We start from the raw sequence: 24,348 nt of genomic DNA on the forward strand, positions 1-24,348 counted from the left end.
GCGGTTTTCTAAAATGTACTTTATATTTAGAATTTGTATATATTTATACATTGTATGACCAAATATGTTATGCATAATGTTAACATTCTATATATATAACATTTCTATATTACACATACATAAAAAATATGTCTTTAGATTACTTCAGAGGGTTAATAAAACATTCCCAGGATGTAATTTCCTTATTATAACTTTCCTTCTTTTATAAACATTGGCACCATATCTTTCTTCCAGGGGAACTGCCTCCAATAAATGTGTCCATAAATATTTGAAGTTATGGAAACTATCATAGTGCAGAGTGGTAGATTCCATTGCAGTCAGTTATGGATCTTCTATGGCTATTTCTTTACTGCCTTCTATGTTCGACAAACAATTCACAGTGGTTTGTGCTACAGTACACCAACCATGTCCAAGCACTGGAAGCTTTGTTCTTAACACTAAACAAAAAATGCACTCACTGCATGCAGTCTTTTTCTGTATAACTAACCCTGTGCTTTCATCTTATTGGCTATGTGGCAGCCTATGTGGACTGGCAGCCTACAAAAGGTTCTGTTTGGCTTCACACTGGGTTTTTATGCTACCAATACTTGCCTCCAAGCCAGAAATTCAAGAATGGGCACCTACTTTGAGGCCACTAGGAGCAGCATCCAAGGGGATGGGGAGCAACATGTTGCTCATGAGCCACTGGTTGGGGATCACTGCAGTAAGGTAACGTGACTATTATATAAGTTTGCACAAGTGTATAAATGTAGCTTTCTATGCCAAAAATATACTCACAGTATAAAAATATACTGCCTCTAGCGCTTTGTCGAGGCTATGTAGGCTTACATGCAATCCACCAGTAGTCAAGGCAAACAGAAAAAACCTTAGTAAAATGTATATCACTGGTACTTAGAGCATTCTTTTCACCATCATATTTTCAGCTGGTGTCACTTAAATGGTTAATGGAGGCAGTTGTGCTTGGTGCCACTCAGTCCTTCCTGCTATCAGTTTAAGGGCTCATACTTATGAGCGTTTACTTCTGCGCAGAAACAAGCGTATCCTGTTCTTCCTAATGTGCTCATCCTTGCACAGGTGCATGTAAGCACGGGGCACAGGTGGGAAGCAACATGCTGCGTCCCACCTGCATTCAGTGCTGTGTAAGTTTGGGCACATTAGGAAGATGCAGGATACATTCCATCCTGTGCAGAAGGAGGAACACAGGAGGAGACAGAGGAACGCAGTGCAGGGAAATGCAGAAAGGAACGCTTGTGAGTGCAAAACCCTTTATTAATGCAGGGAAAACCTGGAGCTACTGCCACCTCCTGACCAGATAGTAACTCTAGGGTTCCCTTCACAGCCAGCGGCAAAAGGCACAGCACACTTGCACCTAAAGAATCGAGCGCAGACATCACTTGCATACTGAACACTGGAAATGATGCCAGGTGGACCGCACAATTGAACAATTAAGGTAGTCGTAGCACAATTATGCCAAGCACATTACCCCCTTGCGACTGCAATGACTTTGGAATTGTGGGAAAAAAGGCTGCATTCTGAGAAAAAAAAACATGGTGATTGAGTTTAAACTTGCCTTTAACTTTGCTCACTGCATTTGGGAACGTACATGTGCCCTATTTTATCCATGTAAGGAATAAAAGTTCATAAAAATAGTCACTTACTTGATCCCTAGGGGTATACACTAATATTATAAGTCATGCAGAGGGAGAAGGAAATATGTCATTCCTGTATTTAACCTATATAGTTTAAGAAGCAATTTTCTCTATACTTTAACTTATTCATTATAAAGCTGTTTAACATCTTTAATCCCATTTTACTGTAATTCTCATGATTACAATTCATTTATCTTCATAAAAACAATTATTGTACAACAAGTATAACTTTTTATACCAGATGTTACACTTGGCCTGCAGTATGAGAAGCTTTACTTCAATCGCTTGTAAATTAACCAATTTGCACTCCCACTTAGTTTTATTTATTCCATATTTGGGCTAAATTCAATTTGACTATAAGGACTGTAATTAAATAGCACAGATGTGGTGGTGTATCTTGCTATGTTAAATGCTGCTTCTAAAATATAGGGGAGATTAAGTAAGCAAAACGACAGGAAAATGCTTAGATACGATTTAGAAAAGGTTGAAAGCTTTAAGCAAAGTTTTCTATAGCAGAAAAAATGAACAGCTATATGTCCTCCTTTCTGGTGTGTGATTACAGAGTATGATCTTGAAGGCAAAATGACACAGCAATCTCCTTATGTAAGATAAGTGACACAGTGCTGGCCTTCTCATTGGTCAACTCTCTTGAATCTGTAATTACGTTTTTGGTCATTTACTTTAGTGAGCTATGGGGACCAATGGCATTTGTAAACAGTGTTGTGCTTAGCTTTCTGGTGTTATGCTTACAGTGTAATATCATACAGCAAAGGTGACACAGTAATCTCTGGATGTAAGATAACCCTAATACGACTGACATAACCGACACATAAGTCCTGGTAAGTAGCAGTCTTGTTTTGGTAATCGTCTTGAGAATACTAGGGAGTGCAGTGGGAAAGATTAATAAAGGGGTTAGTGTCAATTTAATTCATCTTTATATTGTATATTATCAGCTGAAAAACATTAGATGTGTAAGTGTTTGCTAATGATGCACTGAAGTTTTAGCCCCCTCTGCAATGCAATTCATTTCTGGGGATTTCTGGGGATTGTAGTTCAACAACAGGCAGGCAGTCTAAATTTAGATAGTTCTGATTTGTTTAAAACATAGTATTATTCAGGGTCATACTGAGATGACAGAACAATGAGAAAAAAACCCAGGGGCCCCATCTCACATTGGCTCCATTGACCAAAATTTGCTTCCCTGCACAGCCTGCCAGCTGCAAAGTTAAAGAGGAGGAAGGAGGATAAAGGTATGAGGGTAGAGGGGCAGACATTAGGAAGTGGGCCCTTTTAGGCACCAGGCCCGGTGGACCTTGGACACCCCAGCCTGACACTGGTAATATTCCTGAGAAAAAACTCAAATTTTTCATTTTTATTGATCAGCAGCATTTTCATTGATTCTGTTGCATCTGTAGTTAAGATTTTGGTCAGCTTCTTTAGAGAAGCATGAGGTGCAATAGGTTTAGATCACTTTTAGAGCACAGCAAGGGCAGATGTTAATCTGAACTACAAACTGCTTTTGTCAGTGTAAAGATTTTGTCATAGGACAATTCTCCTGCATCTTTTATCATATCTTTTGGCCACTAGCAACCTTACTGTGATATCACTTGCATCTGTAAGCTTTTGTTCATCTTCTTTAGAAACCCAAGGGTTAAAGTGACACAGTTTTATGGAGGGTTTAGAACCTCCCTTACCTCATTGGGTGAGCTTCAGTGTATAGTGATATTCCATGAAAGTGAAACTTGTAGGACTGTCAATTTCTTTTACAGGATTCCTATTGTTTTGCATACAGATTAGGGGAGGATCTCCTTGTTGTTTATACAAGAGCACTACACAATGGCTAGGCACTGTTATACATACTTTGTACATTTTTTGCATTCCCAGGATATATATAGCAGCCAATAAACTGCATCTACATAATTTTAAAAATTGGCTGGAAAATGTAGGAACTTATAGATTTCTATATTTCTTCAATAGAGAAGGGCCTAATGAAACAGGGGAAGAACAAAATTAGGTAATTTAATCTTGATCCTCTTGTAATTTGTAAAACAGCAATGATGTGTTTTTCTTCTCAAATCCTAGGCTCTACATTACTTTTTACATGACTTGTCAACCAGTTTCATGCACAAATCAGGATGTTGTTTTACCCAATTTAAAATGGAAGATTTTATCTCCTTTTTTAGCACAACACCTGTTAAAGTCGGTCTTTCACATAGATTTCCTTTTGTAAAGTAACTTAACCTTTCTTTGTTTTCGGCATTGGGGAATGGATTTCTCAATAACTCTGACTACTAATTGAGTTTGCAATACTCTTGGAAAGCACAAAAATGTCAGTATTAATTTGGCAAGACCTTCTAAGACTGTTGAGCTAAGGGTGAGCACGTTGTGATTTATTTAGCTCTTGACAAAGCACTATTTCTTTAGTCTGAAGTTCTCTTTCATCATGCAGGCCGCACACAACTTTTGTTTGAAACATAATCATTAGCTTAATTCAGCTGAAAAATATTTCTGGTGAGCTTTTATTACCATTGTCCTAAAGGGAAGAAATTTAGTTACAGGAGGACCCTCACATTCATAACTGCACATTCCCATGTCAGTTTCTAAGGTAGTAGAGCTATGATTTGCCTGTGGGAACTGATATCAGCCCTGCAGATATAAAATAAGTCCTTACACATAAAACTGCAAAATGGTTACCCTAAGAACTTAATTTGGATTAATTTGGGACATTGTATGCTCCACCGACTTAACTAGTCTTTTAATAAGTGTACAGAGTTATGCCAAATAGCATTGTAACAATGATACCTTGGGGCTGATTTACTAAGACACGAATTCCAAGCGAATTGGAAAAATTCCGATTGGAAAACGAACATTTTGCGACTTTTTCGTATTTTTTGCGATTTTTTCAGCGACTTATCGTGACTTTTTCGTTACCAATACGATTTGCGCGAAAAAACGCAAGTTTTTCGTAGCCATTCCGAAAGTTGCGCAAAATCTTGCAAGTTTTTCGTAGCGGTAAAACTTGCGCGAAAAGTCGCGCCTTTTCTGTAGCGTTAAAACTTAAAAGGCGCGATGTTTCGCGTAAGTTTTAACGCTACGAAAAAATTGCGACTTTTCGGGCAAGTTTTAACGCTACGAAAAATCGCAAGATTTTGCGCAACTTTAGGAATGGCTACGAAAAACTTGCGTTTTTTCGCACAAATCGTATTGGTAACGAAAAAGTCGCGACAATTTTCCGAAAAAATCGCAAAATACCGATCATTACGAAAAAAACGCAATCGGACGCATTCGGCCCGTTCGTGGGTTAGTAAATGTGCCCCCTTGGGTTAATGGTCAAAGTAAAAAATATTGGCCTGAAGCACAATATTTGTAATTGGATAGAGAACTGGCTGAAGGATAGACTACGAAGAATAGTAAAAAATGGAACATATTGGACCAGTGTTAGTGAAGTACCACAGGGGTCAGTCCTTGGTCCTTTGCTTTTAAACTTGTTTATTAATGACTTGGAGGTGGGCATAGAGAGTCCTGTTTCTATTTTAAAGATTATAAAATTGTCCAAAACTGTAAATTGTGGAAACTAAATTGTGTAAAACTGTAACATTCTGTTAATGCCTTTAACAGAGGCTTGGATGGTTTCTTGAAAAAACATAATATCCAAGGCTATTGTGATACTAAAATCTACAGCAAGTATAGATATTGTTATATATATAGTTTATGTATGTGAGTGTATACAGTAGATAAGTCTGTATTACTATGTGTAATTATATACCCTGGCATTTGTACGGCATATTAACAACAAAATAAAATATTTCTATGTATATACACCTTTATATTGTTTTATTTATTTTTTCGCTTCCTTTTGGCTGGCAAATGTAAATTTTCCATCAAGACCAATGACACTTTATCCACCATGATAGCAGGATTATCTGAACCAGGGCTATATCTAGGAATAGAGAGCAGAGGCATGTGAAGTGGGGTGCTAGAACCCTATACACCTCTGCCCTGCATGTGTAGAATTCCTCATTCATTAAATTCTAATGTGAGTTTTACACACAACTGCATTAACCTAAAAAAAGTAGGCAATATTAGAAAAAGGTTGGCAATATTACTTTATTGATTTAGAAGACTGTGGGGCCGATTCACTAAAGGCCGAAAAAGCGTGTGTTATTTTTAGCATGCGTTAAAAATATTATCACTTCTTATATTTGGAGAATTAACGATCGATTCACAAAAAAGACACTTGTCTGAATTAAGAAACTATTTTATTGTCGTTATTTATGTTGCAATGATATATTTTTAAGAGGTATTTTAAAGCATTTGATATATTTATGTGTTATTTCGTAGCACGTGCACACTATTACACATATAATCAGGGCCGCCATCAGAAATCACGGGGCCCCTCACAACTAAATTTTCTAGGCCTTCCCACGCCCCCAATGGCCCCTCCCCCAGTGACCCCTCCCATCAATACAAAGTACACACAGACATTGGTAGCCAGGGCCCCCCTAAAACATTGTTGGTCCTCCCCCAAATTATTCATACTATGGCCAGCTCCCCGCTGCTTACTGCTTCCTCCCGTGTCCTTCGGCTCCCCCCCAGCATCCTCCAGGGCCCCCCAAGCATACGGCTGCTTTTTCCAGGGCCCCCCCAAGCATCCTCCAGTTCCCCCCCCCCAGTGTCCTCCTGCTTCCTCCAGGCCACCCAAGCATCCTCCAGTTCCCCCCCCGTGTCCTTCTGCTTCCTCCAGGCCCCCCCCCAAGCATACTGCTGCTTTCTCCAGGGCCCCCCCAAGCATCCTCCAGTTCCCCCCTCCAGTGTCCTCCTGCTTCCTCCAGCCCCCCCCCCAAAGATCCTTCAGCTCCCCCATCATCCTCCAGTCCCCCCCCAGTGTCCTCCTGCTTCCTCCAGCCCCCCCCAAAGATCCTTCAGCTCCCCCATAATCTTCCAGTTCCCCCCTCCCCCCAGTGTCCTCCTGCTTCCTCCAGCTCCCCCAAGCATCCTTCAGTTCCTCACCGGTCCCCCTGCTACTTCCTCCGGCTTCCTTGATGTCCACCGCTATGTACCGCTGCTGTCTGCAGCATCTGCGCTTTTATAAAGGTTGCGCCCCGTGCGTGTGATGTCACTACGCACGGGGCGCAACCTTATATAAGCGCAGATGGAGCAGAGAGCAGCGGGACATAGCAGCGGACGCCAGTAGTGACAGGACTCGATTAAAGGGGGCCCGAGCTAAGAACTGTAGCATGGCCGGGCCCCCTTTAAAGTTAGAAACGTCCGGGCCTGGGATGACTGTACCCCCTGTGCCCCCCTGATGGCGGCCCTGCATGTAATCATTACTTTCTGAAAACTACCGTTCTGAAAGTTACCATTTTCCTGGAAACTGGAGGCTGCATCACTATAGGGTGAACACATACTTGATTTTCTTCTTCAGATTCCAGAAAAAATCTGACTGCAAACTCCATCTTGTCACCACAGACAAACACCAGCTGCAATGTTGTTTCGTAACGCCTACTGCTGGGAGGCGTTAAGTTTCACAGTAATTATCGCCACATTTTATGCTTTAAATGCTTAAAATACGTCTGTGAATTATGCGTAAGTATTATTTCTATTAGATAATTACCGCAATGCGATAGAAATAACGCATTGCGAAAATTGGGGTTATTGCGCATGCGATATGAGTAGTAACACATGCAAAATTATTTGATGAATCGGTACTTAATTAATGAACACTTTTTAACGCATGAAACTATGTGTTTTCCTCTGTACCGGAAATCTGGTCATTAATGCAGAGGGCAAAAATGCTTTTAAAAAATATTTTGGGGGGCAAAAAAATGCTGATATACCTAAAATTATACAAAAATAAAATTGTGGGTTTGACTTTGGTAAGAAGGAGCTTCTGCACAGAAACCAGATACAAGGTGCAAAGAGTTCTGATAACCTTTAAATGATTTTATAACATAGCATTTTACATGATGTGACTATTGTACATAGAGGTTAATTGTTGATCAAATCCATTTTATTTTTATTAGTTTATTTGGCTAATGATGCCAGCATAATTAAAGACCTACTGGGAAACTGTGTTGATACTAGATGACACCAGAATAAAAATGAGCTGAAAGAAACAAAAGTCACAAGTAGCTAATCAGCACTAGTGTTTTTAAACATTAATTGAAGTAGAGTAATTAAAAGTGATAGGCTAATTGGCAAACAAATGAACACTTGTTAATTCTTATGTAACTCTGCTTTAAAAAGGGTCATTAAAAAGGGAGGTTGTTCTATGCTAACGGTGCATTATTGCTGGGTGATGGAAAATGATGCTAAAGTGGCCATTACTCTGCTGCTGGCAGCTTGGGTAGGAAATGATCTGCTTGGTGCATTGAACTGTGTTAAGGTGGCCATACACATTGATTGAGATCTATTCATTGGCCACCAAATAAGCGGATCTTCACCCAATATGTCCACCTAAGGTGGGTGATATCAGGCTAATATGATCGTTTGGGCCTAGACGGATGGGCCTGGGCACTGCATCCATGAGCAGATGCAGTCCCTGATCCGATGGGAAAATCAAACCTACCCAATCGACACCTGCCCGATTTTTGGACAGATATCAATCGGCGGGCCCCATACATGGGCAGATAAGCTGCCTAATTGGTCTAAAGGGCTTGAATCAGCAGCTTAAATCTGCCTGTGTATGGCCACCTTTACTCATGAGCCAACAGACTGACTGATTGACTTTATTGGCTTAATAAAAGAAGTTTACAGTGATGTTTGGCAATTTATCTAAATGGTAGTAACTAGCAACCTATGTATAAAAAAAAGTCCATGTATTTTTTATATAATGAATAAAACCTTTAAATCTATTGAAGTATACTATTAAATCTGTTACTCACAAATGTAAGAGGATACTCAATAGGACATATCTTGCTGTAGAGATGTTCTCTCATTAAGACAGTCCTGCTACATTCACCTACTTGCCATCCATGTCTTTGAAGTGCAGGCTACACTAAAATATACTATGATCTGTTTATATAGGTGAATACACACAGATCTGTTTATGTAGGTGAGAGCTACTAGTAGCAGTTACTTTTCACGGCCACAAAACAGACAATTCTGAGTGTTGTAGCAGAGGCAATTCTCAGTATTGTCTATGGCAGGATATTTTCTGGCATTTAGTAACCATGGCAAGTAGCTGCTACTAAGTAGCTCCAGGTGTTTTTACCCTTAGGTTAATGTCTCACGGAATGAGTTAGTCAACCACATCTAGCTCAAGCCACTAATCGCTCTGAAATATCTTTCAATAAAATATCAACAATAAAAATGAGTCTCGTGAAGTTGCCCGCAGGAAACTCTGCACAATTTCGGGAAAGCCGGAGCGATGCAAACATCAGAGTGCTCTGGGTTACTGCACCTGGGTAAACTTGGGACAGGTAGCAAGACTGAAGTCAGGTAACTGAGATAAGGGGTGCATAATAAAAAGAAAGATTAAACTACTGCATTAACAGGCATCCAACCAATATTTCATTAGGCTTCATTGGGGATGAAAGCCAGCAGGCTAGCAATGACTTGCTATACTGTACAACTGGCTGCAGCAGTCTAAAAGGGTCATTTCCCCCCTTTAAGCAGACTTAATAAATCCTCTCTAAATTATTGGATTTATAGAAGATAATATAGATTTACAGAGATGGAAATGACATTTGACGGTGAACACTGTTGGCTGGGCAGTAAAGTAGACAATATGTTTATAATCTGAGATTATACCATATGATAAACGTGTATTATAATATCATGTTCGACTGAAACACTGAATGATGTAAGGATTTTATTGTTTATGTTTTGTCTGCCAAATCCCATCAGTTGTCTCCTTGTCTGTAATATATGGTATGTTTAAACTTAGCTAGCATGACTTATCCAGTCTGTGATTCCCACTTTATTAGTGATTTTATTTATAGGTTGCTTAATTTTATTTATACTTCTTCCCTCTGTTTATTGTCCTGTGCTTAACCCTTAGCTAATACATAGACCTTACTTATATTTTTGTACTGAACAGATCAACGAAACCACAATTTTATCATCAGTCTGTCAGGCTGGATTCCCTGTAGCAGCTTTAACCTTGGATAGGAAGTACCAAATACTGATGCTTTCCCAAGAGCAACACACTTGTTAACTTGCAAATAACATAAATTGCAGTAAACAGGAATGCCACATGTAATTCAGTAATTGTGTTGAGCCACTCAGTATTTAATATGTTTATGTATATGTGATAAGTGCCTTCTACATAAGTACCTAGCATTTTTCTGAGAATCCAAGTATGGTACAATGTTCTGAGTAAGTCAGGAAGCATAATGATGAGCTATGTGTCTATACAGTGAGTGCAGGCACAGTGTATGTTGACAAAAATTGGTTGATAGGATGGAGCACGCCAGGACCACTTGAAATAAAAATATCCTTTATTGTAGACTTAGATTAAAACCATATTGTACAACTCAGACCCCCCAGCTTAACGCGTTTCATGGCTCAAGCGCCACTTCATCAGTAGCTGGGGGGTCTGAGTTGTACAATATGGTTTTAATCTAAGTCTACAATAAAGGATATTTTTATTTCAAGTGGTCCTGGCGTGCTCCATCCTATCAACCAATTTTTGTCAGTAACCACGCCTGGATCGGCAGCGTTTTTGGATGTGCTAGCACGGGACACTATTGATGCGGAACTACCCGGTGAGAGCTCCCTATGTTGTAGTGCATATACAGTGTATGTTGATACAGTGACTACTGAAGGCGGTATGGAAAGCCTTGCTGCCTGAATACACAGGTTTACCTTGGGGTTTGCTCACAGGACTCACATTGGTTAGCTAATTAGGGGCTCAGAATTCTCTGGCTGTAACACAACATGTTTGCCCACCATCATTCACATGATCAAACCTGTGATTAAACCTATAGCAAACTTTACACCTTTTATTAATAACCCCTATAGTGTGTTGATTTGAGTAAAACATGCTACAAGTATGATAAACAGGGTCAGATCCAATCCCTGTCGGCACTCCCCCAGCTGCCGGTGTCTCTCCCCTGACACGTTCAAAGTAAGTTTCACTTACGTGCACTCAGGGGAGGATGTCAGGCTGGTGGCGGGGGGTTAGGGGGCACAGCCCCTGTGAGGGACACGGCGGGAGCACCTTGGTCCGACCCTGATGATAAACCATGCTATCATTATTAAGATTCCTCAGACTTCTGCAGACTACCTGTTACAGTATTAAATGTGCAGTATACCCTCCTTGTTTAGCATGAGTTTAGACATACTGTTGCCCATGTTTTTAGTCTTGAAAAATCAATGTTTTGTGCTCTAAATATCACAAGGACCAAATTTGAAGTAAATTCAGACCCCCTATTTGTCTTTTTTAGCGCAGGTAATACCTTTATCTTTTTAAGTCATAGTTATGGAATTGTGAACATAGCAGTAGCCAGTTATGGAATAAATACTTTATAGTGAACACTATGGGTAACTGGGTTGGAAACAAAGTATGCAAAATCCATCTATTGCTGCTTTTTGCACTTCCCATTTTGGTTTTTAAACTGAGTACAGATTTGTTTAGCCATTATATTATGGCAGTATTGGTTTTTTTTTTTGCTGTTGTTGATGCACTCTATATGTGTGTGTGTCTATCTATCATCGATAGATAGACAGATAGATAGATAGATAGATAGACAGACAGACAGACAGACAGACAGACAGACAGACAGATAGACAGACAGACAGACAGACAGACAGACAGACAGACAGACAGACAGATAGATAGATAGATAGATAGATATCTGCTTTTCAGCATATGTGGAGAGAAATGATCAACCCTGGCATTACAGGAAGGGTGGCATTGCATTAAGACTAATATCATTGGTGGTAAATGAGAATAGCAGTATTAACAAAGTAACAGTGGAATTGCAAATAAAGCCCCATAGTTTAACAAGTGTTATTACCCTCATGTCTATTAAAAAAGGAACAAAACAAAATGAGAAATTAACAAGAAAAGCATGATGGAGGAGCTGACGTTTGTCCATAAAACAATTCCCTTCTTTGATACTAAGTGGTTTGCACAAGACTTACAAACAAAGAAATCATTGTTTTAAATCCCATAGTAAAGATATTTCTTTCTGAGGGTTGCTTGTGATTTTGCAGTTCATTGTCCCATTAAAGCTCATTCCATTACTCCATCAAAATTCTTTTCTTTCTGCACTGCTGCTATCATAGAAACACCTCCAACCAATACACTGAGGATTTGTCATTACCCACCAGGGTGGGAAAATAAAGCCTAAAGAGAATACAGAAGCCATCCTTCAGTTGCCTTGTATAGTTTAACTGGTATCATAACATACCTGCTGATAAAGTAAATGTCACTGAAATCTATAGGTCCCTGCATTTTATCAATACAATCTGAGAAAAAGTTTCAAATGCATGGAAACATCTGGGATTCACTTTTGTGTCATTATGTTCACCTGAGGTGGTCTATTTCCCACCCTGAAGCCTTAAAAAATAGTGTGCTCTAAATAAATCATAATCACTGTGAGGCTTATGACCTTTCATATTTCTCTGTTTTTGTGCACAGTATCATTCAACAATGGAGTTTGAGTTGGAGATCAATATCTTAAAATCTCCCACATCTGCAAGGAAGTGACACCATTCTCCTACCTGCAGCTTCTAAGTGCAGTTATCTTTTCCGCCACTTAAAGCAATTTCTTGTCAACAAGAAATGATTTCTTTGATTTTTTCCAACCATGAACTCATGCTTTCATTTTGCCTTTCCAGGGCCATTTATTTATGGAAGTTGTTTGTATATAACTCTAGGAAATTGATCTTATCATTTTGTATATTAGCACTGGGTGTGTTAAAATGAATTATACAGGGAATACATAAAACCCAATATCCATGCTTCCTAAGGTAACTTGCTGTATCACATTCAATTGTTTTTTATATTTGAATTATATATATATATATTATACACATATTCTGTATGGAGCACTGGAACTGTTAGCACTGTTAAATGTTGCCCTTTTTGAGTTTTCAGAGCAGGAGTGTGTTTTTAGGGTCAAGGGCTTGTTTTTTTTCCTCCACAGTTAGAAACACTACATCCTCTATTTCTCTGATATATTTTTAAAGCGGTGCCTTTTGTCACAGTTCCTTGGCAAGGGGAACATCTAAGTAATTGAAGTTGCCCAGCCAAGTGTGTGTGCTACGCATTTATATGACCAGTTCTGCCTCCGGGTGCCTCTGTACTGTGCTGTCTCTTGGTTTTATCCCTTCCCGCCTTCATGTCAGTTAAAAGAATGCTCCCAGCCTTCTTTTAACTGGTGATCTTGTGATCTTGCCCTTAAGTCCCTGTGATGGCCTCTTGAACCTAGCTCCACCTTTTAGCCCTGAGATGGATAAAGACAGTTGTGCTGTATGAGGTCAAGTAAAGACCGAGAAAAATTCTAGTCCAGAATGAGTTTCTGATTAACAATATGACATTCAGCTCAGGTCTTACTGTTGCCACAAGGTTTCACATTAATGCTGGTATGTTTCTGGCAATCGGTGCCTTTTCCAAAGTTTTATGAAAGAACTTCCATTTAAATGAATGCCGAGATGTGTTGACAAAACTTTCTTCTTGGAAGTTTTCAGTCAACATTAATAAAATGACACTTGTAGTAAAGCATTTTATTACCTGGTAATTTATTTTTGCTCTGCTGTTTACCATCACATTGATAACTCATGCCCCTCGCTTGTTTGTAAACCAGTATTCTCTCAGGCAAGGGTAACTGAATAGCTGACTTTGTGTGACATCTCTGTGTGTGGTATTAACTGCAGACCTGTTACAGCCTACCTCCAGGTTATGGGTCACAAGAACAAAAATAAAATGATGTAGACTTTCATGGGTTCTAGTTTTTTTTTTCTCTGAGAGGTGATCGGCCTTATTTTGTTAATAATGGCATAGTACAGGTATGGGACCGGTCATCCAGAATGCTCGGGACCTGGGGTTTTCCGGATAATGGATCTTTCCGTAATTTGGATCTCCATAACTTAAGTCTGCTAAAAATCATTTAAATATTGAATAAACCCAATAGGGCTGTTTTGCCTTGAATAAGGATTAATTATAGCTTAGTTCGGATCAAGTACAAGGTACTGTTTTATTTTTACAGAGGAAAAGGAAATCATTTTAAAAAATTTGAATTATTTGCTTATAATGGAGTCTATGATAGATGGCCATTCTGTAATTCGGAAATTTCTGAATAACGGGTTTCTTGATAAGGGATCCTATACCTGTAGTATATCTTTGTGCTCTCTCTAGAGTAATTTATTTGTCTTTCACAGTGCTTATTTTGACATCTCTGCCTTATCACTCACAACACATTGACTCATACGAGCTATAAAATACTATAAGACCCATTCCAACTCATGGAAATCTCCATTTTGTCCAGATACAGCCCCTGGGCCAAATGGGATCTCTTTTTTTGATTACCACTCTCTATGAACATATTTTATCATTCGGAGAACAGACAGTTCACCACAAACCTCAAAGTCAAATGAACACAGTTGTTGATAACAAACTTATATACACACACACATATATACAGTAAAGAGAGAGAGAGAGATGGAGAAAGAAAATGAGAGAAACGTAAACCTTACAAACAGGTTAAAATAAGAATTGTGATCTATTTGTTTTTCTTCAATGTTGAACTGAGTGGGGCCTATTACAGATATGTGATTTACACTGGTGGTTGATCATGTAACCCTTGCCCTTTTAAATATTGTGTTTTTGACTAATTCAGGGTTGGCTTGATATAGGCTTAAAATACTACCAGTAAAGAGAGTGCTGTTATTTTTCCCCATTTGTGTTTATTTTGGAATGCAGATATCCCTTTAAGGCACCTCGTTGAATATTTGTTTGCTAAAGCAGAAGCTGTGCTTTTCTTATTGAACTTCACCTGCTGCTCCCTCGCTGCCATCCCTCCCACGATTGTGGTGAAGTATAAGGTACATGCACGGGAGGGGGGGGATGGGCTGGCATTGGGTGAGAAGCCCCTGAGAGGTGTGGGGGGGGGCACTGGAGTAGCAGCCATGGTAGGCTTTGCACACCCCAGTCCATCGCTGAACTATAGGCAAAGTAATCCCTAATTAATAAAGCAAATGACAGATCATTGTTCAACAAGATGTCATATTTCAGATCTACCAGTTAAAAAACAATAGATCGCACATTCTTCCTTAAGGCCCAGTTTTTTCTAATGGTCCATGACCATTAGAGAAAGGTTCTAGAAAAGAGGTGAATCCTTGGCACTCATTATTATGCTGTAACTAATAAAGGTAAATATACTTTTACAAGCCCCCTGTATTACTTGTGATATGAATACAGGTATGGGACCTGTTATCCAGAATGCTCGGGACCTGGGGTTTTCCGGATAAGGGGTCTTTCTGTAATTTGGATCTTCATACCATACATCTACTAAGAAATCATTTAAAAATTAAATAAACCCAATTGGAGTTTTTTGTCTCCCTTACCTGTAACTGTATCCCAGTATATAAATATATATCCTAATAGAAAAAGAAATCTGTGTAAAAAAACAGATGTGGGAAAGAACAAGAAGATTGAGAATTGAGTGCAAAATACAGAGAGCCACAGAAGAAGGAAGTTTATTAGTTTCTGATAATGAAACATTAAGGGGCAGATTTATCAAAATGTTTGGTGCTTAAAGGAGAAGGAAAGGCTAATAAAGAGTTAATCTCAAGCTGCAGGGATACCTTCAGTTGTCTCAATAGTGCCCTTAAGTCTCCCCATATTTCACCTGTTCAAAAGATCAGAAGTCAAACAGGAAGAAAAAACACTGAGCTGTGTAAAGAAAGTTCCCATAATGCCTCACTCCTGCACAGACACCCAGACCAAGTGAACATGCTCAGTTAGTAAGACTATGAGTCAGCTTCCTGCTGATTGGCTCAGATCCACATTCCTAAGGGGGGGAGTGAGTTCTTAGCATTTTTGAGGGATGGGGGAGCAGCAGAGAGGAGAGAGCTAAAAGCTGCGTGTCTCTGGCAGAGGAAAACAGACACAACTAATCTTTTGACAGAGAAGTCAGTGCAGCGTTTCTGTGAGTGCTTATGGCTGTATTTACATAGACCTTTCTGATAAAGCTTACTTAGTTTTTACCTTTCTTTCTCCTTTAATACATAAAAACTCACCCACATTCTATTCATTCCTGTGGGATTTTTAGAAGTGGGTGAAAATTAACAATTTCATAAATATGCTTCTAAATATAAATTTGAATGAATGAAGTGTGGGTGAGTTTTTATGTATTAAGCTCTAAACTCGTGTTTTGATAAATCTCCCCCCAGTTTTTGGTAGGGCTTTCGGGGTCAAAACTGCCTGCCTGGTTTTCCCAATTCTCAAAGGTTAAAGCGATGACAGACCGCATCACAACTGGGGCGTTACTGCCCCACCCAATGATGTCATTCCCCGCCTCCCCACCCGGACTTCCCGGACAGAAGAGGTGGCAACCCTAATCATAAATCATACCTACAGTGCAACTCCCAAATATAAACAATTTATGTTGCAATTTTGAATATTAAATTAGACATATAGGTTAAACAAAAAGACTTCTAATTTTGTATGCAATTATGAATAATATATGGTGTAGGTTTCATTTTTGGTCATCTGTAAAAATGGCCCCTTTATTTGAGCTCCCTATAGATCCAGTTATCTGTCATGTCTCAAATGAGGGGTGGGCATCTCCACCATTCCAATAAAAATGAATGGAATATTGCCTATGATGAGACTATTCATGAATGAAATAAAGGTTTCTATACAGTATCAGCTTGATGGATTCAGGAATGGGCCGGTGACTCCATAGTTTCTCTATCTAACACTAGGTTATAGCCATCCCATGACCATTTCATAGTAATACCTCTCATTATTGCTTCCTTAATATTGAGCATGCAGAGATGATGATGATGTTGGACATAAAGGTATTATTTATCCACATTACATTTATCAGTAATGGGTGTTCTTTTTCTAGTTTTATTTAAGCCCAAATGGCCAAGCTGACTTTGTTTTTTTGCCATTGGGGTTTCAAATCCATTTTCCTTATGAATACTCACGGAATATGAATATGAATACGGAATATGCTGTCTCATGCAGAATTTTATACACATTCTTTTGCCATGTGTTTTTCACCATTCAGAATTAGCATGGAATTTGAACATTTCATGGCTTTAATACCCTGAGTAAACTAAAGTCTCTTCTACTGGTTTGCGATTCTGCAACGTTACACCATGTTTTATTCATTTATTTTGTGAGAAATTCAGTTTATTTCACTGTGCCTTGTACAATAAAAATATAGATACATTGTAAGTTCTACCATGAAAACACCCATTTGTACTCAAGATAATTTTAGGGTGCAGCTTTCCACAATGCAGAAGCCCCTAACAACCAGCATGCCTTTGCTTTCATAACTAAACATACTAATTGGTTGCTTTTGATTACTGCACGAGAGCAACTATTTAACTAAACTCCCACAATCACTAGTGTATTTAAGTAAAACCTCAAATGGGTTAACTAAATGAAAAGCTAGTTGTTGTCATTTTCAATAAGGCTGTAAAAGCTCAACTGTATTAAATACTGAAAAAAACACAAATACTTTTTATTTAAGCTTCACAATATCATACATTTTAAATAAAGGTGTGAGATCTGTTATCTGGAAACCAATTATCCAGAAAGCTCAATCTCCCATAGACTCCATTTTTAGCAAATAATTCAAATTATTTAAAAGTATTCCCTTTTTCTCTATAATAATAAAACAGTACCTTGTACTTGATCCCAACTAAGATATAATTAATCCTTATTGGAGGCAAAACAATCCTATTTGGGTTTATTTAATGTTTAAGTGATGTTTAGCAGACTTAGGGGGCCATTTACTAATTTGTTGTTTTTTTTCTGATTCAGATTAAGAAAAAGTCACAACTTTTTTTTGAAATGTACTATGTGATAAAATGGCTAAAAATCTGAATCCAACAGTAGAAGTCAATGGCAGATGTTCCTTCCCTTCGAGATTAATTAATCACAAAAAGCTCAAATACGAAAATTTGGCATCAAGGGGCTGATTTATCAAAACGTGAGTTTAGAGCTTAGTACATAAAACCCACCTATGTTCTATTCATTGCCATGGGACCTTTAGAAGTATGTTTATCAATGATAAATTGATAAATATACTTCTAAAAACCCAATAAGAATGAATAGAACATAGGTGAGTTTTAATGTAAAGGTATGGAACCTGTTATCCAGAATGCTTTGGACCTGGGGTTTTCCAGATAAGGAGTCTTTCCGTTATTCTGATCTCCTACCTTAAGTCTGCTAAAAAATTATTTAAATTGTAATTAAACCCAGTAGGATTGTTTTGCCCCCAGTAAGGATTAATTATATCTTAGTTGGGATCAAGTACAGGGTACGGTTTTATTACTGCAGAAAAGAAGGAAATAATTGTTGTTGTTGTTATTACTTATCATCTTTATAGGGATAATGAAATGTATGCTAGAACCTATGTGTTATACTTTTACTAACCCCTTAATGACAAACAAGCAGGGTTTCTAGTGTTAAATGTGATAGGCCAATATCAAGGTGAAAGCAAAAAAAAATACTCGCCCAAGGTCTTACATACTGGTTTCTTTACATTACATTTCCTTAGTTATTCTTTCTGACATTTTAATTCCTACCAAGTAGAAACAGGAAAACATAATTTATTACAGAGTAGACACAAACCTTTCATAATCTTCCAGCAAATGCAAGGAGAGCTGGAGGCTACATTTGTTACATTGCATATCATTTCCAAGCACTCTGCTATGGTTAATAGATTTTCTCACTCTCCCTCTCTGTCTCTCATCCGGGCATGACAAACTAAGCACTGCTAAAACACCATTTATTATCATATGCATACATAGTACATTAGATAACTTTAAGCCATTAGCAGTAATATCAGTAGTTATAAAATCAAGAGGAGCCCAGATATATGGTTTTAATTAAAATGCTATGTCGTAAAGTTTTGTCTCACCATTGAAAGCATAATATTTATACATTATACATGTTAGAGCATTTAGCATGAACAGGAGGGTACAAAGAGCAGATCATATTTGCATCACAAGCAGAGCAAACTATACTATATTATCCCTGCCAGTCTGCTGGGGAAATAAGTGGAACAGTTTGCAGGTTGCATGTTGGTAAACATTACAGTTAACATTTTATAGTAAATCATTACTTCAAGCGCATCATAAAATATTGATAAAATATTTAAGGCAAATCAATCTTAACTGTTGACTCTAGCAGTGTGCTCTTCTAACTATGCATACCATAAAGCACTAAAACCTAAATAGTATTGTACACACTACAACATAAACAATAAACAAAATTTGCTGCATATGCAAAAATTTAGCAATAAAAACTGCAGCTTGCTTTTTGCTCTCTTTCACTCTCTCTTACTCTACATATAAACAGTATTTATACACAGTATATAGCAAAACATGCACCACCCTAAAACAGAACAGTTCTAAAGGTTAAGGGGTAGAGATGAGCAAAATCTTTTGCCAGGTATGGGCTCACTGGTTAATTCCACATTTCACCATGGGTGAATTTTTTCTCAAAAATTTGGCACAACAAAAATAAGGAAAGTAAGGACTAAGTAAGCTTTTTAAGAAAGATCTATGTAAATACAGCCATAACCACTCACAGAAACGCTGCACTGAGTCCTCTATCAAAAGAAACACAGGATTTCTTGTTTTATTTTTGTGAACATGTTCTTCAGTACAGTATCTGACTTCCTCTCTCAGAATAATCCTTCATTCCCAGGGCCAGGGTCTGCCCAGTTCTCTCCCCTCTCCTGTGCCCCTCTCCCATAAGAATTCATAAAACTCACTTCCCCCCACCCTTAGGAATGTGTAATGCGAGCTACCAAGGCTAGAGCTGCAGCAGGAAGCTACTGTGACCAAGCTAAAATGGCAGCTGCAATCCTAAACAAATGGAGGGAGCTTCTAGGGCTCTATACTCAGTTATGGTAATGGTTTCTGCAGAATAAATATAGTGTTCTAGGTGGCACTAATGTGGCAGTAAAATGCCAAAAAGTCTTTCCTTCTCCTTTAAGCAGGTATTCTCCTCTGTTTTATTAACAGATTTCTTAGTTTTTTTCACAAAATTTGTTTCAACTATACGTGACACACACACATATAAAACTTTGTATGGGGCAGGAATCATCTTCTTGTCTCTGACACTTACAGTATGCACGTAAGATTAAGCTCTCTTAATCTTTATTGTAAATGTACTTTGTATTGCTGTGTATTTAGCAACTTAAGGGCCTGGGTGCACAAAAAAGTCACATAAATAAAAAAAAGTATGGCATAACACAGGACTTAGCAAAACAAAAGAAAAAAAAGGTGTAATTAGTTCATAAGAACCAATGTTCAGCCCACTTGTGTGCCTTCCTTTGTTTTTTTTGTCTACCTTCTGATGTTTTTGCTATATCCTCCTTCCTACGTACTACTACCAGTAAAACATTAAAAAAAAGTTCTCCAAATGCAGGTAAAATACTGGTCACACAATCCTCCTTTGCTCCAGTATTCCGTAGTTCATTTTATCTATCAATTTCTCTCAAGGTCCTTATCATACAGTCTCCCAATGTCCTTTTCATTGCATGATAACTAGTTATTATACAATGCATTATTATATAAGTTATATTATAAGAGTTATTATATTGTAATATACAGTATATTGTAATAAATAATACAATATTAATATATTGTATTAAGTTACACTGTTTGGGGGTATAGTTTGTGTATTAACAGGAAAGAATGGTATAAAATAAATGGGAATTTAAAAATAGCACCCTCATGCTCAAATAAAGATTGCATGGCACTTTCACAAAGGTGGGAGTATCAATGGGTTTAGCAGTTCTGCTGCCGTCTCCTTTAGTCTAAGGGTCACATAACATGACACAAGTATAACCTCATCTTTGCTTTTTCACAACAATAAATGGGATACCTTTACAGTGTGTTAGCAAGCTCATTTTTAGAGATCGCTCTGTCACTTTTCCATAGCCATTTTTAATATACTCTTCATGAGCTAAACACAAAAATCTCTTGCAGTTATTGGTACTGGATGCATGGGAAATCCATTACCAATATTTAAACAAATGATTCTGCATTTTTGACTGCTTTACTTTCTCTGTAACAATAAAACAGTACCCTGTACTAGATGGCAACTTAGCTGCATGAATTCATAATGACAGCCAAACTATCCTGTTGGTATTTTTTTTTATTTTTAAATGTTTTAGTAGTCTTTAAGGGATTCTGTAATGATTTTTAATGATGTACTTTATATTTCTAATTTACACTTTTTACATTGCAAATAATTCACTCTACCATTTATAATGTTATTCTTGAACCAACAAATGTATTTTTTTCAGTTGTAATATTGGTGTGTAGGCAGCCATCTCATTGTGCAGGAGCCAGCACTACACATTAGAACTGCTTTCAGGCAACCTATTGTTTCTCCTACTCCCATGTAACTGGAGGAGTCCCAAGCCGGACTTGGATTTCTTACTATTGAGTGCTATTCTGATATCTGCTGGGAGCTGCTATCTTGCTCCCTTCCCATTGTTCTGCTGATCAGCTGCTGGGAGGGGGGTGATATCACTCCAACATGCAACTCAGCAGTAAAATGTGACTGAAGTTTATCAGAGCACAGGTCACATGTTTGTGGCACCCTGGAAAATAAAGAATATGGCTAGCCCTGTGTGAAATTTCAAAAAGAAGTTGGAAGCTTTAAACACAGTTTTTCTTTGTTTTTCTACATTGTTAAAGCATATATGGGAAATAATATAACCCTATTGTAAAATATCATTTTATCATTAATCAGTAGTTCCATGACCATATAACAGCATGAGGCTGCAGGCTCATGTTCTTTTATCCAGATCCTGCCACTTCAAGGTGATCTCTAATATGTTCAACTTTTCCAACAGCAGTATTATTGTTTTTAGAATTATTATTATTAAACAAATATTTATAAGGTGGCAGCATGTTCCACAGCTCTGTACACTAATACACAGGTTCTTGGTGTTTATGTGATGTAAGTGGCATTCTTTAGTACTACTGATAATTCATGACATTGCTAAGCGCCTTCTCTAAAGGTGGCCATACACGCTAAGATCTGTTCACTTGGCGAGGTTGTCAGGTGAGCGGATCTTCTCCCAATATATCTACACCTATGGGTGGGCGATATCGGGCTAATTCAGTCGTTTGGCCCTGGGGCCAAACAATCGAATTAGAACGACAGGTATAGGTATGCGTCGGTTTAGGGACTGCATCAACAAGCTGTTGCGGTACCCGATCCGACTAAAAATCAAACCTGCCCAATCAAGATCTGGGTGATTTAAGTCGTTAGTGTCCATACACGGGCCAATAAGCTACCGAATCAGTCTAAGGGATCGATATCGGCATCTAGAATCGGCCCGAGTATGGCCACCTTTAGGATTTATTTGTGACTTTATGTTATAGTGAGAATTTTATTACAAAGTTTGTATCTTTTGTTATTTTATCCCTGATGCCCCCTGAAATGCTCTGGTTCCAGGGTAAATGCTCCAGAAATAGCTCCTGTAGCCAAATTATTATGCCGGGCCTACATTTATAATGGTGGTAATATAGAGTACTGAATATATTTCTTTTAGCTAAGGATCATACTAGAGGGATAATGAAGGTTCTGCTCTTGTACAAGCTGTTTCTCATTTCCTAATACACAGAGTATAATGATTATTACATAATGTTAATTTTCCCCATTTGCAATCATGTTTAAGTGGCCATTTATAGTTTAATTACTCACTGTAACATTTTATTATTTTTGTAGAGAAAATCCTACCCAGAGGCCCCGTGTCTTCTTTTGAACTGAATTTCTTCGATGATATATGTTCACACTGAGAATTAAACACAAAAAAGGACTCTGATAAACACATTTCATTACTGCTACGATGAGAGATTCACAGAATGAGAAAAGACACGGCCACGTGGTACTGAAACAAACAGGAAACACGAGTCTATTTCAGTTATTATGGGCCTTAAGTAAAACAACAGAGCGATGATTTCATCATGAGTGCTGAATGTTGCCTTGCAGTGTCAGGTTATGACGGATAATTTTCTCACGGGCTGACTAACTGACTGAACTGTGGGAGGAACAAGAGAACAAGTTTGGCTCAAACCCCAGTGAAAAGTTGGCTGTGCAGAGACAATCAGTCTACTGAAACTAGTCGGATTCTCAGGCAGCTTAAATTGGTGGAGGAGGAAGGATATGGAATAACCTTGACCTGACTGAGAGATGGGAATGAGAGCCAGCACCTCTGATAGCCCCTGGGCTTTTATCTTCCTACTCTAAATAGCTTTTAAATTAAAATAAATATTTAATGTTATCTTTTGCTTTTGCTTAGAATTTTACAAAGTGTATGTGACAACATTGTTAAACCTACAGGCAAAAAAACTTAATGCAACGTGTTTACCCCTTAATGGCCACATGTATTGGCATCCTCTCTATACACACAACCCTAAACATAATATGTACATATATCAGATTTTTTTCTTATTAGGTTAAGATGTGTGCAGTCTGAACTGATGGATGGGTTGGGTGTGCCTTGTTTACCTATGTACTATGCACTTCTTCTGTAATCTTTTGTAATCTTTAATAAGGGGAACTAGACCAAAACACTTTACAAATAAATGTTAAAATCAAATTGTGCCTAAAAAGAAATAAGGACTAATAAACAATTTAATATCATATTGTTTTAGTGTTTATTCATAGAAATTGATTCTATTCAGTTGAATGTCCCAGCTTTTTACAGACATGGGTCACTTTAAAAACCTTTTGAGCTCTGTTCCTACTGTCTATAACAAAACCTTTGCCTGCTGACCCAAAGCCACCTACATGCCTTCCTCCATTACTGTCAATGCTGTGATGTGGGGCTTGGCAAGAGCAGTAATGTAAATGGTGTGTCCAGCCAATCTGGTCTCTGTCCCATCCCCAAGCCTCATATCATAGTTTCAGCAGCAATAAAAGTCACTATTTGACATCACTAGTTTACACTACATTATACAGCTGCAACATTGCTGGAGATAGTCTTGCAAAGATATTGGTAACAACCATTCATATCCCCAGTGAACCAAAATACATAAATATCCATAAATTATTTCACTGCTAAGTGTAGGGATTTTATGAAACTGGGCCCTGGGACATAAGGGAACATCTTACAGGCACATTTTCATTATTTTTATAAAATATGCCCAACAACTCACCACAGGGGAGAAACAGGCTTAGGTGCATTTCCCTGAACCTTCAGCTAGGGGAAGAGCAGCCACTCACTGAGCAAATCTTCAGGCTGAATTCTTGATTAAAAAGTAACTTTATTGGAGTACCAACGGAGGTGGAATTCTGCCTGAAGATTTGCTCAGTGAGTGCCTGCTCTTGCTCTTCAAATAAACAGGGTTAGGAATTAGGTTGATCAGAACTAGGCCACTGAGCCAAGGTATACCCCCTAGCCAGTGTTGGACTGGCCCTACAGGATACCAGGAAAACTCTTGATGGGCCCTCCTGCTCCTGACCATTTGACCTGCTTCATGGTCATTCCCTATTTCTGAATGGGAACAAAGAGGAGAAATAGATGGAAGAATAGAT

The 24,348-nt window shown here is 38.3% G+C and overlaps 1 long non-coding RNA gene across 4 annotated transcripts in view; it reads left to right on the top strand.

The window, feature by feature from the left end:
• The window catches only part of LOC101732499, a 184,767-nt gene that overhangs the window by 125,244 nt on the left and 35,175 nt on the right, over positions 1-24,348 (top strand). For 3 of the 4 annotated variants that reach the window (XR_004223279.1, XR_004223278.1, XR_004223277.1), the window contains exon 4: positions 22,537-23,454. The exons of the other annotated variant lie outside the window; for it this stretch is intronic. This is a non-coding gene — a long non-coding RNA (uncharacterized LOC101732499). Of the gene's footprint in view, positions 1-22,536; positions 23,455-24,348 lie in introns of those variants that run through there. 4 annotated transcript variants of the gene reach the window in all.

The sequence above is a fragment of the Xenopus tropicalis genome, chromosome 6 (assembly GCF_000004195.4).
Source record: "Xenopus tropicalis strain Nigerian chromosome 6, UCB_Xtro_10.0, whole genome shotgun sequence".
Lineage (NCBI taxonomy): Eukaryota > Metazoa > Chordata > Amphibia > Anura > Pipidae > Xenopus > Xenopus tropicalis.